We start from the raw sequence: 14,744 nt of genomic DNA, 5'->3' as shown, positions 1-14,744 counted from the left end.
TTAACTGTGTGCACAGCAGCAAGAATAATGGCCATACTGAAGGTACAGTATTTTCCTACTAAAAAAAATTTAAAAAGTGTGTTTTGAAATTTAACCCATGTTACACCTTTATATATAAACACTGGCTATAGTGTCGTTGGGACTAGACCCTCTTCGGTGCTATATTTTTCGAAGTTAGAGCGAGAATTTGTTGTTTTATAGCTGTTTTATATATGTAGAAGCGGAATGTCGGCCTGTTAACCGACATATTTCAGATAAATTATTTATATTTATCTGAAATAATTTATGCTGGAAATGTTTTAGCCTAAATACCTTTATTTAATATTTATCTAAAAATATGTTACTTATTACCAGCAATTGTAATGTCCGCCGGAGCAGTCGACATCACTAACGACAATCTTGCCATTCGTATGGCTCAAGTAAACACAGGTTTCGACCAAATCATCGTTATTTCAAAACAAAATGGCTCCAATGAGGATGTGGCACGGAATAACGAACTAAACAGGTCAGATTAATACCGAAAGGGAATTTTTTAGAAAGCAGTGAGAATATTATTTATTAAAATAAAAGAATAAATTGGTTCGAATGAAGCCTAATTAAATACTGTACAGATATCCAGTTTATTGGATTTCTTTGCAATTGTTTTTGTAACCTTATTCCGAAATATTGCTGTCAAGTCAAACAGCACGACGACTTTAAAATTAAATGGTGAGATGCAATGAAAAAAAATTTCCTGCTTATTTATTGTCGGTAGTGGGGGTTCGGTTCTTAGGGGTTCGCACTAACCTTTTGACTGCTAGCGAAAGGATAAGCAAGGGTCTTTAAAAACTCATCCACTGTTACGCCTGTTAAGTTTGCAGAAAAGTTAAGATTAATTCGATAATTAGCAGCGTCGCTATTTAACTTGCACGCAAGGTGCCAAATCATTGGAAAAGAATATACAGTACACCTTATAAGTTTTACAAAACACGTTTTGTGTTGTGTTTGAGGATATTAAATTGCTTCTCCTCTGGAGTGGTACACAACATAAGTGCTCCGAAGTACACCACAACCAGTTTGCCGATACGTTTAGGTTAGTTTTTTTATTGTGCCAAAATGCATTTAACTGATTTTAACTAATTTCAGGCGCTCATTCAGAAAATGCAATTTTGTGTCTAGTTTTTCGCTACGGATACCCCCTATGGTGTTAAACTTAAGTGCCCACTTCTGCGATTTAAGTTTATTTGGATAACCGTTTTACAATTATGCAAACGTGTAGTTTATTTTGTACTAGACGAAATACCCGGCGTTGCCCAGGTTAAATAGAATTTTTACCATCATAATGTACTAAGTCTACCTGAATTTTATCTGATTAAACAAAATGAAACAATCCATTATACTGTGGCTCTTTATTACTATTGCACATTACGTTGTAACATGTTAAACTAATAGCCTCGTTATAGCCCACAATTATGGAAGCTAAGTTAGGTAATCACTAATCAGCATACAATCCGAAAGTGATGTTACGGATAACATAAGATCTTCATAAGTGGCATAAATAATGCAAACATATTTTTTTAAATGTCATAACAAATTTGCTTATGCCTAAACGTTTCTACTTCGTGTCACTAAATAAAAATATCAAATCATGTCATATCGTGGGTCTAAAATGGTTAACTTATGCTTCCCCACAATCAGAGTAACACCCCACAGCCTATGTAAAAGCGGCATTAATGTGAAAGCGGAAAGGCGTGTTTAATTCTTTGACTTAACTGTGTGGCTCTAAAGATCTAATTCTTTGTCTCCGTAATTTCCCAGTACTTTTTTCATTTGGTTAAAACAATCTAAAGATAAAATATTAACGTATAACCTAAAAAGCAGTTTTGTGTCTGAAATAGGTCACTAAACGAAAGTCGTGAATGCGCTGTGACCATTTAATTACTAATTCACGTGCTACCAGCATTGTATAAGCTTGCTGAAGCCGCATGACATTGCCGATGATTTTAAAGAACATGGGGTATTTAACATCAAACCAAATTGCAACGTTGTGTGCTTTTTAAAATGGAGCTACTAAACACACAACCTTGGCTGAAGACGTCTTGCATAATTTACGTAACGAAAATCCGTGACATATGCCGATCAAAAATTACTAACAAACGTAAAAAAGTCGTAGCAGCAATTGTTCAAATTCCGCGAAATTCAAGCAAATAAGTCATCACGGTAAATACCATTCTGCATCCAACGAAAAAAAATCCCGTTTGAAAAGTAAATTTGCTTAGTGTTTAAACCGCTGCAACAAACGCGATAGTTTGGTAACATAATCCAAATGTTGCGTAGTTTAAACTCGGTTAGGGTTGTTGTAAGTTTTCTGTGTAAGTGTCTTAATGCCTCATAAAAGAATGTTAAGGAAAACGCTGCAATTAATGCAATATTTTGCGAACTTAGACTATCTTTTACATGGTTAAACAAACTGCAAAAAGCTATCAAACATAAAAGTATAAACTTTGCCACATGAAACTTTATTTTTACCACGGCAATGCACTTTACGCAGGTTATTGCCTTATAAATGTGTGAAAACGCTTTACCCTTTTCGTCAAGAGGTTTTGCGAGAAGTCGCACGCCCGTCCTTTCGAGTTAACATGCAACCACTGTTGTGTGACGTTTTCGAATGGTACGACTAAATAATCGACTATAGCACACAACACTTGGCTAAGCATGTCATACATCTTTTAAGTAACGAAAACCCTTGACATTTATTTTTCAATTGACAATAACTCTCAAACGTAAAACTTCAGGTTGTAGCAGCTGTTTAGGCTTGCTTGATAGCGTGATATTTAAGCAAATACGTAATCCCGGTGCTAAACTGCGTCAAACGTAAGAAATCCTCATTGAAAAAGCAAATGCTTTCTATTAAACTGCTGCAATGAACGCAACATTTCGCGACCTCTGCCAAGTATTGCGTAGTTAAACCCATTGTTAGAAGTCATTAGACTTTGGCCTCAATCAACATCACAGCATTGCTGGGAAGGCTTGTTGTACGATATACGTGTAGGTTTCCTGATGTTTTTTCAAAGTATGTTTAGTATACGACCCGTGTGGTATTTAACGTCCAACGAAAGAAAACCTCGTTTGAAAAGTAAATCTGCCTAGTGTACAAAATGCGACAACAAATGCGATGATTTGCGAACTCTGTCTAAATTTTGCGTGGTTGAATATACTGCTAAAAGTTTTAAACTTAAGTCTACAATAAATTTCATAACATTTTATGTTTTTTTGCCTTGATCCTATGATTTGCAGCACAAAGCGCTGGTTGGTCGTCCCTTGACTTATAAAGATTGAAATTAAATTACTCTTTTCACACGTTTTTTTATACACAGCAACAAAATATCTAGTGACATTTATCGATCCAGAATTGCTTACAAACGCCTTAAAAATAAAAGTTGCTCAATCGTAACCGTTTGCGACAGCGCTCGCTTGAGATGCGCGACTTTCTCTCATACAAAGAAACAAATTTTTTTCTGTCTGGGACAACACGAGTTTCTTTCTATTTTTCCCACTTGATCGGCGACTCGCTTAAGAGGGAGTAAAATGAGCCACGTTGCTCTGTCTGTGTCTCCCTAAAACGCGAACATGCAGCCGATTTGCTTTCTCACAAACATATAAAAAAAATATTTGTATATCCTTCTGTTGTGCAGGTAAAATTAAACCTTATTAGAACACATATGAATCATTTATGACGATAAAGGATATCTTGTGTAATCAATTTTAAATTCATCATATTTTCTTAGAAGCTTGTTGAAAATAATATAGGCCCAAATGCATTGCCGTTTTGTAGAAAACTGTACTTCCAATTGCATTTGGAGCCGTCACCAAACAGGCACCAATCCTGCGGTTTATACTCGTGGACATCAATTTATTTAAGTGTTTAAACATTGTTAAAGTACACCAAATCAGGCATTTGAGTAAAATATCTTTAGAAATCAATGTCTCTTTCTATAAAAGGTGATGAGATTTTTTTTTCGAAAACCTTGTTTTCAAAAGTTTAAATCTTACAAAGTCGTATATAATTCCCTGTAAGATCGATGTGTAAGGTTGTAGTTTCGGATCGATGTTTTAAACTCTTCACATGTAGTAATGTATTGTTCCAATTTGCATCCTATTGTTCCAATTTGCACTGAAAATATATAAGAGCAAGTCACTGATGTAAAACAAATAGCACGTGTCTTATCCAATATATTTAAAGGGAACATGTCATCAGTCAATGTAAAGTATAAATGTCTTATTTAAATTCTCAATGACTTGCTCAGCGATGAAAGAAATGGGAGTTTTGTAGGATATTATCAATTTAAAGGTACGTTGTGCGTACAATTTTTTTTTTTGTTTTTTTAAGAAAAAGAGATAAAACGACTTTAGCCATAATACCTAAATTAAACAAACATCAACGTCGGGTAAAACACCGATCGGAGCAGACTGAAATAGGACTAATACCTAACAGTCGTAATAACGTCTAAATCGGAGTAAGACCTAAACCCGTCGGAATAACATCTAAATCACCAGTAAAAAGGCCTATAGAACCTTTTACATAACCCTGAACCCCATCCCTAACTTTATCACTAACTCCCTTAATAAGTTCAACCCTAGCCCAATTTCTAACCACATCCATTACCCGGACCTAACCCCAAACGGGCAAACAATCAACGGCTAAAACAGCGGCAGTCCAAATGAGATATCACTTATTTGCCTTTGCTTCATATAGACTACCATAGACCACGTTCTGCTTTGCGCGGTTAGAAAGGCAAAGAAAGAATAAAACTTATCACATACGCAATAATACTATAAACTTTTGTTAATTTTTCTTCATTTCGTTTGTCCTTAAACAAACGCTTATCCCTCAGAACTTTCGCGAAACTCTCGTGTTACGTTTACTGGACGTAAAAATAATGGCTTGAATGTATTCCACTCTTTACGTAAGGAAACCGGTGTTAACTTCTCGATTGATGCCGTTTAACATACGAGTCAGAAAGTTGTTACATGTCGGCCTAAAAAAGAAGCAAAAATGATTTCAATACAAAACTTTATACTAAAGTTTATAGAGTTGGATTAGTTTGGCATCGCAATTTTTTTGGCAAAAGTTTTGTATGATTATTGTAATTGATTCATGCGGTCGATTGCTTTCTTGCAGTGGTGTTTGCACTTAAAACGGCAATATTTAGTTTTGACCCATTTTGTCGTTTCAGTGAATGCTAAAAAAAAACAGTTATATATTTTTATCTTTATTTGAATCAATAATTGCTTTTACTAGAGGACATTGGAAAATAAAATTACTATTTAAGGTTTGTGTCTTGTGGAAGTACTACTGCAATTCCGTGCGACACATACTTTTACGTGGACGCGCCTAACGACAACGGGCTGGATGTCACTGAAGCTAACATAAAGAACGTAATGTCTACTGACGGGTGTCTAGCACGTCAGCTTGAAGGTAAGCATATTGATAACACTTGCTTTTTGGCACTAATGATTTAAAATATTCAAAGAAAATATATCCTAACGTATAAAAAATGTTTAATTTTAAAATGGCTTCAAAAATGTGCGCACTTTTTTTAACCATGTGCGCACATTTTGAACAGCCTTTAAATAGTGCGCACATTTTTTGCACATTTTGTGCACATTTTTGCGAAAATTGTGCAAAAAATGTTCGCATCCCCGTCTCCTAATTGCAGCAACAAAAAGCATTTTACAGTCTTCAACAATAAAACGATTCGCGGTCTTTCAGTTGGATTACTGGTCTTTGCAAGTTTGCACAGTACCATTGTTCATGTTTTTTATTCATGAATATTTTTTCTACACAGCTACGCCTATCATTACAACAGTCCAATGTCTGGACCAGATGACCCTCATTATTCCTAAATGTCTGCTCGGAGGTGTATTTCCAGAAGAGTTGACCTATTCTGACCCATCTTGTGTTATTTCGTACGTGGACGATGGCGCAAGTCTAAGGGTCTTTATACCTTTTGTCGGATGCGGTATGGTAACCAGGGTAAGTAGTCCGCAAAGATGTGAAACAACAAATTTAAGAGCCAGGGATGCAAACTTTTTTTGTACAATGTGCGCACATTTTAAACTGGCTTCAAAAATGTGCGCAACTCTAACTCTAACTCTAACTCTAACTCTAACTCTAACTCTAACTCTAACTCTAACTCTAACTCTAACTCTAACTCTAACTCTAACTCTAACTCTAACTCTAACTCTAACTCTAACTCTAACTCTAACTCTAACTGCAACTGCAACTCCAACTCCAACTCCAACTCCAACTCCAACTCCAACTCCAACTCCAACTCTAACGTTCTTATGTACAGAAAAACTAAACTTGTGTCACCTTGATCGTAGGCTTACTTATCAAATCAAATTTTTAAAGCAAGCTCCACCTATTGTGTATGCCTATAAGTAAACAGAACGTTTCTTTATACAGAACGTTTCTGGTGGAACTGAATTCTTCATGTCGGTGACTACAACTAACGCCGTGGGTCTCGTTCTACCTACCTTAATGTTTGAGGTTAACTGCACCTACCCTGTGGTAACCGCCGCCCCACCTGTAGATCTGTTTCCAATAAATCAAATGGCCATGAACGACATGGGCACGTCATTTTATAACCTCGCTTTACATATCTCTCTTACCAACGACATGCAAAACTCTCTTTCTCCTGACTCTGACGTAAGTACCTTGAATGACCTTTGTATGTATAAATGACAAGAACAACGAAATGTACCGGCCTATTTTTAGACTAGTTTTCACAGTAATAATAAAATATATATATTTTTTGTATCGGTCTTTAGCAAATTTAACATCATTCATTTATTATAGATAACCGTGGACTGCCCTGTGCACCTTTGGGCGACCAGTCTTTTGCCGAGTATGTTCAGACTTCAACTGATAAGCTGTATTGCGACCCCCAGTGCAACGATCACAGATCCTTCTGACCCAAATGCCTATACCTTGGCGGCACTCGGCTGCCCCGTGGACAGCACCTTTAACATCAGCCCCCAAACGGACACAGATCTAATACAGTTCGACTTCACATTTTTCGAGTTTCTATCAACATACAAAAATCCCGTAAGAAAGCATAACCTTATGTAATTGTGGGCGTGGAAAAACATGCTTTGACAACGACGATATTATAAAAAAGGCACAAACATGGCAACTTAAAACTCAAACAAAATGGTTGCCAATATTCATCAAAAAAGCAAAACATTTTCGTACGGACCTCTTTTTTAGTGAACTAATGTTACCCAATTTTTTTAGGCTGCCAGCAAGTTGCCTGTGTTTATCCATTGCACGTTCACAGCCTGTCAGATAGGAGACAACTCGTTGCGATGCGATCCGAGCTGCGGTGATGCCAGAAAACGTCGAACAGTTTATGAGGAAGAAGGGGAAAATGTCATAGTCAGAACTCTTGGACCATTTAACAGTAATCTATTTTTATTCTTTGTTTGTTAAACAGAGTCCAAAAAACTTGAACTAAAACGTTCAAGCCTTGTTCAAGCAAATTCCGTTTAAAAAGGAAATATTATGGAACAATCGAGGGTTGTCAATTTGTTAAGGTGACGCTTATAGATATCCGGTAGTACCGGGGAGACACCCAATGTAAAGTTGTATTCGTACTTCATATTAGGGTGGTATAGTTCCCGATACAATTTTAAAGTGATATAGACATTACCCATGATTTACGGCCTGAAGCAGCGAGTGTTACTTTTAAATTTCAGATAAAAAAAAACAAGAATAAACGTTAACTAAACTCAGCTAAATAAAATATGCTTTCAGTCGCGGAAGAGGAAATTTCGAACAGCGGAAATGTCAGGCTGGAAATGGAAGAAACCTATGGCAGCGTTTTCGGGTTTAGTTTTTTCGACAACTTAGCTGTTATGTAAGTAAACAATGTTTATCTGCTGTTCTTTGTCGGACAGCAAAACTAATTGCATCGTTAAAAGTAAAACAAATTTCTGTATCAATGTTTAAAAATAAGCCACGTTTCAAATACTTGTCTTGAACCAAACTAAATGTTACATTAACAATTTTAACCAGGATTGTTGCTGGGGTTATGCTAACAATGGCCTTGTTTACCATGAAGTCGAGAGTGAGCGCCAACACAACAAAACTCGCCTCAACAACCCAGGGTAAGTGGTTGAATTCTTGGGAAATTTTAAATAAAAGCCAAGCCGTATAATTCTTTTTATTGAAAAAACTATTTATTTAGAACGACAACACAAGTGTTTTCACTGAAATAACTCACTAGTGTTTTATTAAAATCTTGTCTTAAAATGCATAATGGAATACTAAAAACAACAGTAGTTTGTACTTTTGTGTTAGTTTTACATATTTTTTCAATGTTGCCTATAGCTTTCGTTGCGTGTTCAAATATACAATTAAAACTGAGAAAAGTATAATGTTCGAATCTTAACTAACGCTTCTTATTACTATAGGTGTCCTTCCTATGGATTTACCACCAAAATACGACATCAACGATTTGGTGAAGCAACCAGAAGAAAGAAAAACACAGATCTAATTATTGTAGGATATGTCAAATACCGCACGACTGCTGTAAATATACCGTGTTTAACATCACTGGAAATTATGCCAGCTTTAATGGGATAAACTATAACAAATGTTACTATTTTAACTTTTGTTGAAATTATCATTTTCTTAGATGATTGTTGAAATACTTAATAAACGGATGGAAAAACTTGCTAAAAAAAGTGAAACGAAGGTTCTCTTGAAGATATGTAATATTCTGTTTCCGTAAACAGCTTCTGGCCTTATAGAAGTGCCCTGTTGGTTTTAAAATTTGTACTTTACTAATTTTTGACAGAAAAATTGTAATTTACTATTATTTGGTTGCATACCTTTTGTACCCACATTTACCTGAGTAGCCTATATGGTGGTGCTGGTCGGCGTTGTCATATGGGCTTACATGAAAGCGTTTTTAGTTTTTAAGCAGTGAAACCATAATGTAGAATCAAATATATTAAAAAAAATTACACTTGCACAAAGACTTGCTGTACCCATAGTTAACGTATTAAAAATAATATTTAAAAAGATGTTGGTATAGAATCTATATAGCCTAGATACAGTGGTTCTCAACCATTTAAAATATAGATACAGTGGTTCTATATAGATAGAGTGGTTCTCAACCACTTGAAAGGGATTGCTCTCAACACTTTTTGCCCCCTTCTATGGATCAAAGTTTAGTAAAATGGGTCATAGAACGTTACAAGGGTACCAAAACAATAATTTAAAAAATAGTTTTTTATATCAAACCATGTGCATCGCGTTAAATAGTTTAGGGGTTTTTATCATTAAGAACCTTGCATCAAAAGCTGGAGATTTTACATTTTATTCATTGACTAAACCAATTTTGGGTATTTTGATAATAATAATCTTACACGGGATAGTCAATTTTGCACCAGATGAGGCCAAGCGAAGCTGTAAATCATTTGGCTTTGCTTTACTCTCTGACTTATTAAAAAACTCGTTGGGCAAAATTGGTGAATATAAAAAATGTGAATCCTGTTGTGACAAAAAGTATTATAATTTTGTTTTTTCTAAAGCAGGGCTGCGTAGTCGGACTTGGGACTCGACAGAGTCGGTTTGTTTTTCTGGAGTCGGACTCGGGACTCGAGTAAGACCACGTAAAACTACCCGAAGTCTAAGTCTGACATGCGCATGTGAAGTACCATCTGTTTGAACTGATATGACCCCAACTTTAAATTGTAAAATTGGTAGCATATGTTAGATCAGGGTGGTCCAAGGTTGATTGCGTCGCGGGCCACAATATTTCTTGCAAATTCATTGCGGGCCACGTAAAGTAGCCTACATGCGTACAAGGAGCGGTTTAACGTTTTTCGTTTGGTCGGTTTATAAAATGTTTCAAGATGACGTCACAAAGTAACATCGAGGTTCCAGAAATTTGCTTTTATCGTCGAACTTGTGCGCAAACAAAATCAAAAATTATGAGACTGGGGAAAATATTGCGCGCGAAGCGCGAAAATTTTGCGTATTTGATAAAAATTTTAATTTAGAAAACTGCGTTTTATAAGCGTAGAAGGCGTTATCATTTCTCGCAAAAAGATTTATAAACCAGGTCAATTTAGTTGAATTTGTATCTTGGAAAGGATCAGGGCCTTTAGCCTAAAGTCACAGTGAAAACCTATAGAACAGTACGCAATATATATTTTTCCGTACATTTGCTTTAAGACGCAAATATAACTTATAAGTTGGCAAAACAGCCATTTAGAAGGAAAGTTTCTTATAGGACGCACTGCGGCTTCTCTCAAACCGGTCTAACACATACCAAAAATTAGGCGTTTTTGCCACCCCCTGGTTTCGAATTTGGTGAGCGATAGGAAACTGGTTTATTCATGGTATAACCGGAAAAATGTTATCATAACCGAACAATTGTAGTATGCTTACTGTTCGTTGGTCACTTCGATTTATTTTAATAAACCCTCATAGGTACGCATTGCAATAATTCAACATTGCTTCGCGGGCCACGAACAATGATGTCCACATTGTGGCCCGCGGGCCTGGGTTTGGACCACCCTGTGTTAGATATTAGCATATGCGAGATATTTTCCACCAATTTACTGTTCGTAAATGAATATGACTCCCCTATAAGTGGATTGCTGAATATCCACCGTATTTATTTTCGTAAATCGGCGGAATACATGTTGGAAAGTCGGACTAGGGACTCGGGAGTCGGACTCGCGTTAATTTTTCGGCCGTAGTCGGACTCCTATGATTACCAACTCCGCAGCCCAAACAAGCCTACGTTTTCAGCTTAAAAGGCCTACAATTTTATTATGTTCTAAGACTTTGAATCCTTACTACTGTGACGTAATTTGGCTTAGTTGTGTAAAGGTTTTAGAGCGATTTATAAACTTTAAGCTCTTCGTTGAACTTGAGAATAATTCGCTTTTTTATCATATTACTTTAAAAACACGGTTTAAAACTAGTAGTATCTCTATTATAAGGCCAAAAAGGTCAATCTGAGAAAAAATTGAGTTTTTCTTAACTAACTAAAAGGTCCACCCATTCTGACCTAGGTAAAGAACTTTGGATATTCAAAAGGCCAAGGTCATTCTATATGTCAATTCTCCAGACTATCTAACACACGAAATCAGATTCTCAAAATTAATATTACATGGCGTAGCACATTTTTTTTAGAAAAACAACGTATTTATATAACTCAAATACTTTTTAAATTTCGAGATATGGCCTTTTTCAAAATGTTACCTTTGTGCTCATTGATGCGTAACTAAAAAATGAAACTTGGCATTATGTCACTTTTGCGCATTTTATCTGTTACATGACTCCAACAAGGATCAAACAAGTTGTAAAAAAACACCAAGACGTTTGCGTTTGTGGTTACAGTGAAATTTGTTTTTCATTCAATTTAACAAGTTGTTTTTAACCTTGTTCACGAAATCCTTGAAGCGGAAAAATAATTAATTTGCTTTCATTAGAAAACCTAAATTTTGATTTAACAACAAATTGTCTTGCTGGAAGCATGTATCTGCGCTACTTATGTGGTTTAATATAGGTTTGCCTTTTTTAAGGGTGTTTGTATTCGTAATAATTATTGCGCCGAAAATTCATAAATACTAAGGACGCCTAATCGCTTATAAAGCTAAAACGCAATGGTATTACGACCACCACGACGTAGTAAAACCAAATGCGCAAAAATATGAGTAATCTAAATTTGTAAGAACTAAACTCGTTCGGCTTCCATTGGGATATTGCAGTCCTGATACACCGAGGACGAAATTGTTTCCAACGATTTGTGACAAGGACAAAGTTTAAGCATACTAAGTGCAGCGTCAAGCAAAGCCAACATACTTCTCTAGCTTAACAAAAAATCACGGTCACTGGAATAATATTATAATAAGCAGACAATGTGGAGAAAAATCGAAGTTTAGGTTTTCCAATTAACACTACTTAGGTCCGCTTTAGCTTCCTCAGTTTGGTTGTTTGGTGACGTTCCACCAAGCTCTTCAGCTACGCGTTAAATGTACTCACGACGACTAATCCTCGATCTGCATATTTCTCTGTATAGTAACGAACTATTGATAATGTCCGGGATGCAGTGCGCTCAGCATGATCTCCGGGTTTGTTTTTTGCGCTGGTAACAATCCAACACTAGTCGATGAGCTGGTAGTTTGCAAAGTGTGGATTCATGCAGCTGTTGTTTTGACTTCGCGGCCTGGAAAATAGAACTGAATAGGTGGGGAATTTCGTTACTTCCGCAGTTATCAGTAGTAGGCGTACTACCTCGACAAACCATCGTACGATATTGCACAAACGATTTCGTACACACTTTAGTACTAAATAGTCTGCCTTTAAAAATAGAACACATGAAACTGACTGACGACGTAGCTGAAGCCTAATGTGTCAAAACCAGAGTTGTTAATTGCATCGCAGACACACAGCAAAGATGTACAGTGGTTCCATTGTCTTTGTACTTTTGATGTCAAATTGCTACGCATTGCCGTACAAAAACTGTCATGTGTCTAACATCCACTTGGTCGTTTTAGGAAGTTTCAGGTGTAAATTATTTAGTTGTAATAATAAGTAACAAAAATCACAAATAAGGCTGACTACAGGAAAAAAATAATTCTCAAGAAGTTTCAGCCGAAAAACGCAACATTTTAGTTTGGCCCTTTATTAAAAAGGTTGTCGCTTATGATTTGGGATCGTTCATGTGATTCAGCCATCAGGTAAATTTCATCGGTTATTAAAAAAATAAAAATAATAATGCTTCTGGTGCTATTTGCGATTAAATCCTGTGCTAAAAATATTTTCCATCTTTCCTACGTGGAATTTACTGACACGCAAAACACGTTAAAGACAAGTTAAATCCCATATGCAGCCAACTTATGTAGAGAAGTGAGAAATGTTAAATAAAAAAGATCATATAATTTCCTACGGCGCTGAATTTGGATAAAAAAATCAATAAATATTTCCAAGAAGCGCAAAATATTATAGTTACATAAAACAGTTGGTTTGTTTAAATTGCCTCGTGCCCGCCTCTTTCACTTCAAAGTAGCGATCCAGTTGAAATTTATATTTTATTGTTAGCACAAGCACTTTTGTTCTTTTTTCGCAAATATAGGCTACGTTGGATGATGATTGGTTATTTGCATCATATGAAGCAGAACTACAGATTTTTTTTTTCAGTCCAAGCGCACTAGAGTAGACAACTTGCATAACCCAATTAAAGTCGTTCATTTATCAAATTGGTTAATTACATAATTTACACTACCCTGCTACACAAGGTTGATTTAAGTTTATACCAAGCAATGGCAACCCGAGTGACTTTAGGCCTACAGGGCCATACGAATAATTAATTAACACAAAATTTTAATAAATCGTAATAAACTTTCGAAAAATATATATATATTTTTTTTATTGTTAAAGGGTAGTATAGAGTATAGCAGTATAGGTATCGATTTTTTTAAGTGTGCAAGATTCCTGTCCGCGGGCCCTGCTCAGACCCACACAAATGTTGCCGTCCTTACAGCCATCGTAATAACAATAGAAAACCTATAATTTTTTTAACAACAGAAACGTAAGAAAACTAGCCAGGGTGTGCGGTTTTTGTATATTTTTCTAGGGGGTATAGCGCGGTTCTACTATATTATATCAAGGGGTATAGTGCGGTTGTACTATATTATACCAGGGGGGTAGAGCGCAGTTACACTATATTTTACCAGAGTGTTATTCTATATTCTTTCAACGGGTCTTATTTTTCAGTTCCCATATCTTCCCAATGTTGTGCTTCCAGTTTCGGTGCTTTAGCAGGCAAAAGCGGATGTGGACCGAAGTTGCGTGTTATTGGTTGGACATGGTGCACTTTTACAAGATTGATGGCCAGTGGTCTTTATCTAAATTTTGCTGCGAAGCAAACCTATATCTTGTCTTTACAATTAAAAGATATTTGACAATTTTTTCTTGCACCCTTATACTCCTCTAATAGGGGACAAAAGTCAATAGTGTGACGTAATCGATTTAGTTCTTTACAGCTATCTACTCCAATCTAGCGGCAGAAAACCTTCAATAAAGTAGTCGTTCATATCGCTTGCTTTATTCTGGCCGCGAAGCGGCTAGCTTCCTGCTGTGCCTACTTTGTCCAGCGCGTGCAACATCCATTGTGCAAAGTGCCTCGTCTTAGTGAAACTAAGCGCGTGTGACATGCCCTTTAGAAAGAGGCTTCTCTTAGTAAATTAACTTATTGCTTTTACAAAACAACATATTTACCGCCGCAAGTTTAAATGAAAAATCTGCCAAAAATAATATTATGACATCTGCATTCAAAGTCTTTTTTACGAAAAAAGTGTTTCGATTTATTTTTATTTTCTATTACAAACAAACAAGATAAATAATTAAAATTCCCATCGCTTGGTGCTTGACAAGTCCAACAAACTTTTTCGTCGAAAAAAGAGAGAAACAAAGTTAAGGAACCACTAATATGAGTGTTAAAAAATAAAGTTTTTATTTTCGTGGTATGATGGCAAAAAACAGAAATCGACCAAACGTTTAGCCCGTGCTATAACATAAATGTGAACAACTGGATTATTTGCCATTCAGTTGTATTATAAAACTTTTTTAGGCAAAAAAGAAACAATGCGACATCACAGTTGGCAACTGCTAACTTCCGCTCAACTATGGGAAAAATAAACAATAAAGTTTACACCGAAAACCTGTAGAAATATAT

This window comes from Ascidiella aspersa, chromosome 3 (assembly GCF_963924565.1).
Source record: "Ascidiella aspersa chromosome 3, kaAscAspe10.2, whole genome shotgun sequence".
NCBI lineage: Eukaryota > Metazoa > Chordata > Ascidiacea > Phlebobranchia > Ascidiidae > Ascidiella > Ascidiella aspersa.
This window is presented reverse-complemented; position numbering follows the sequence as displayed.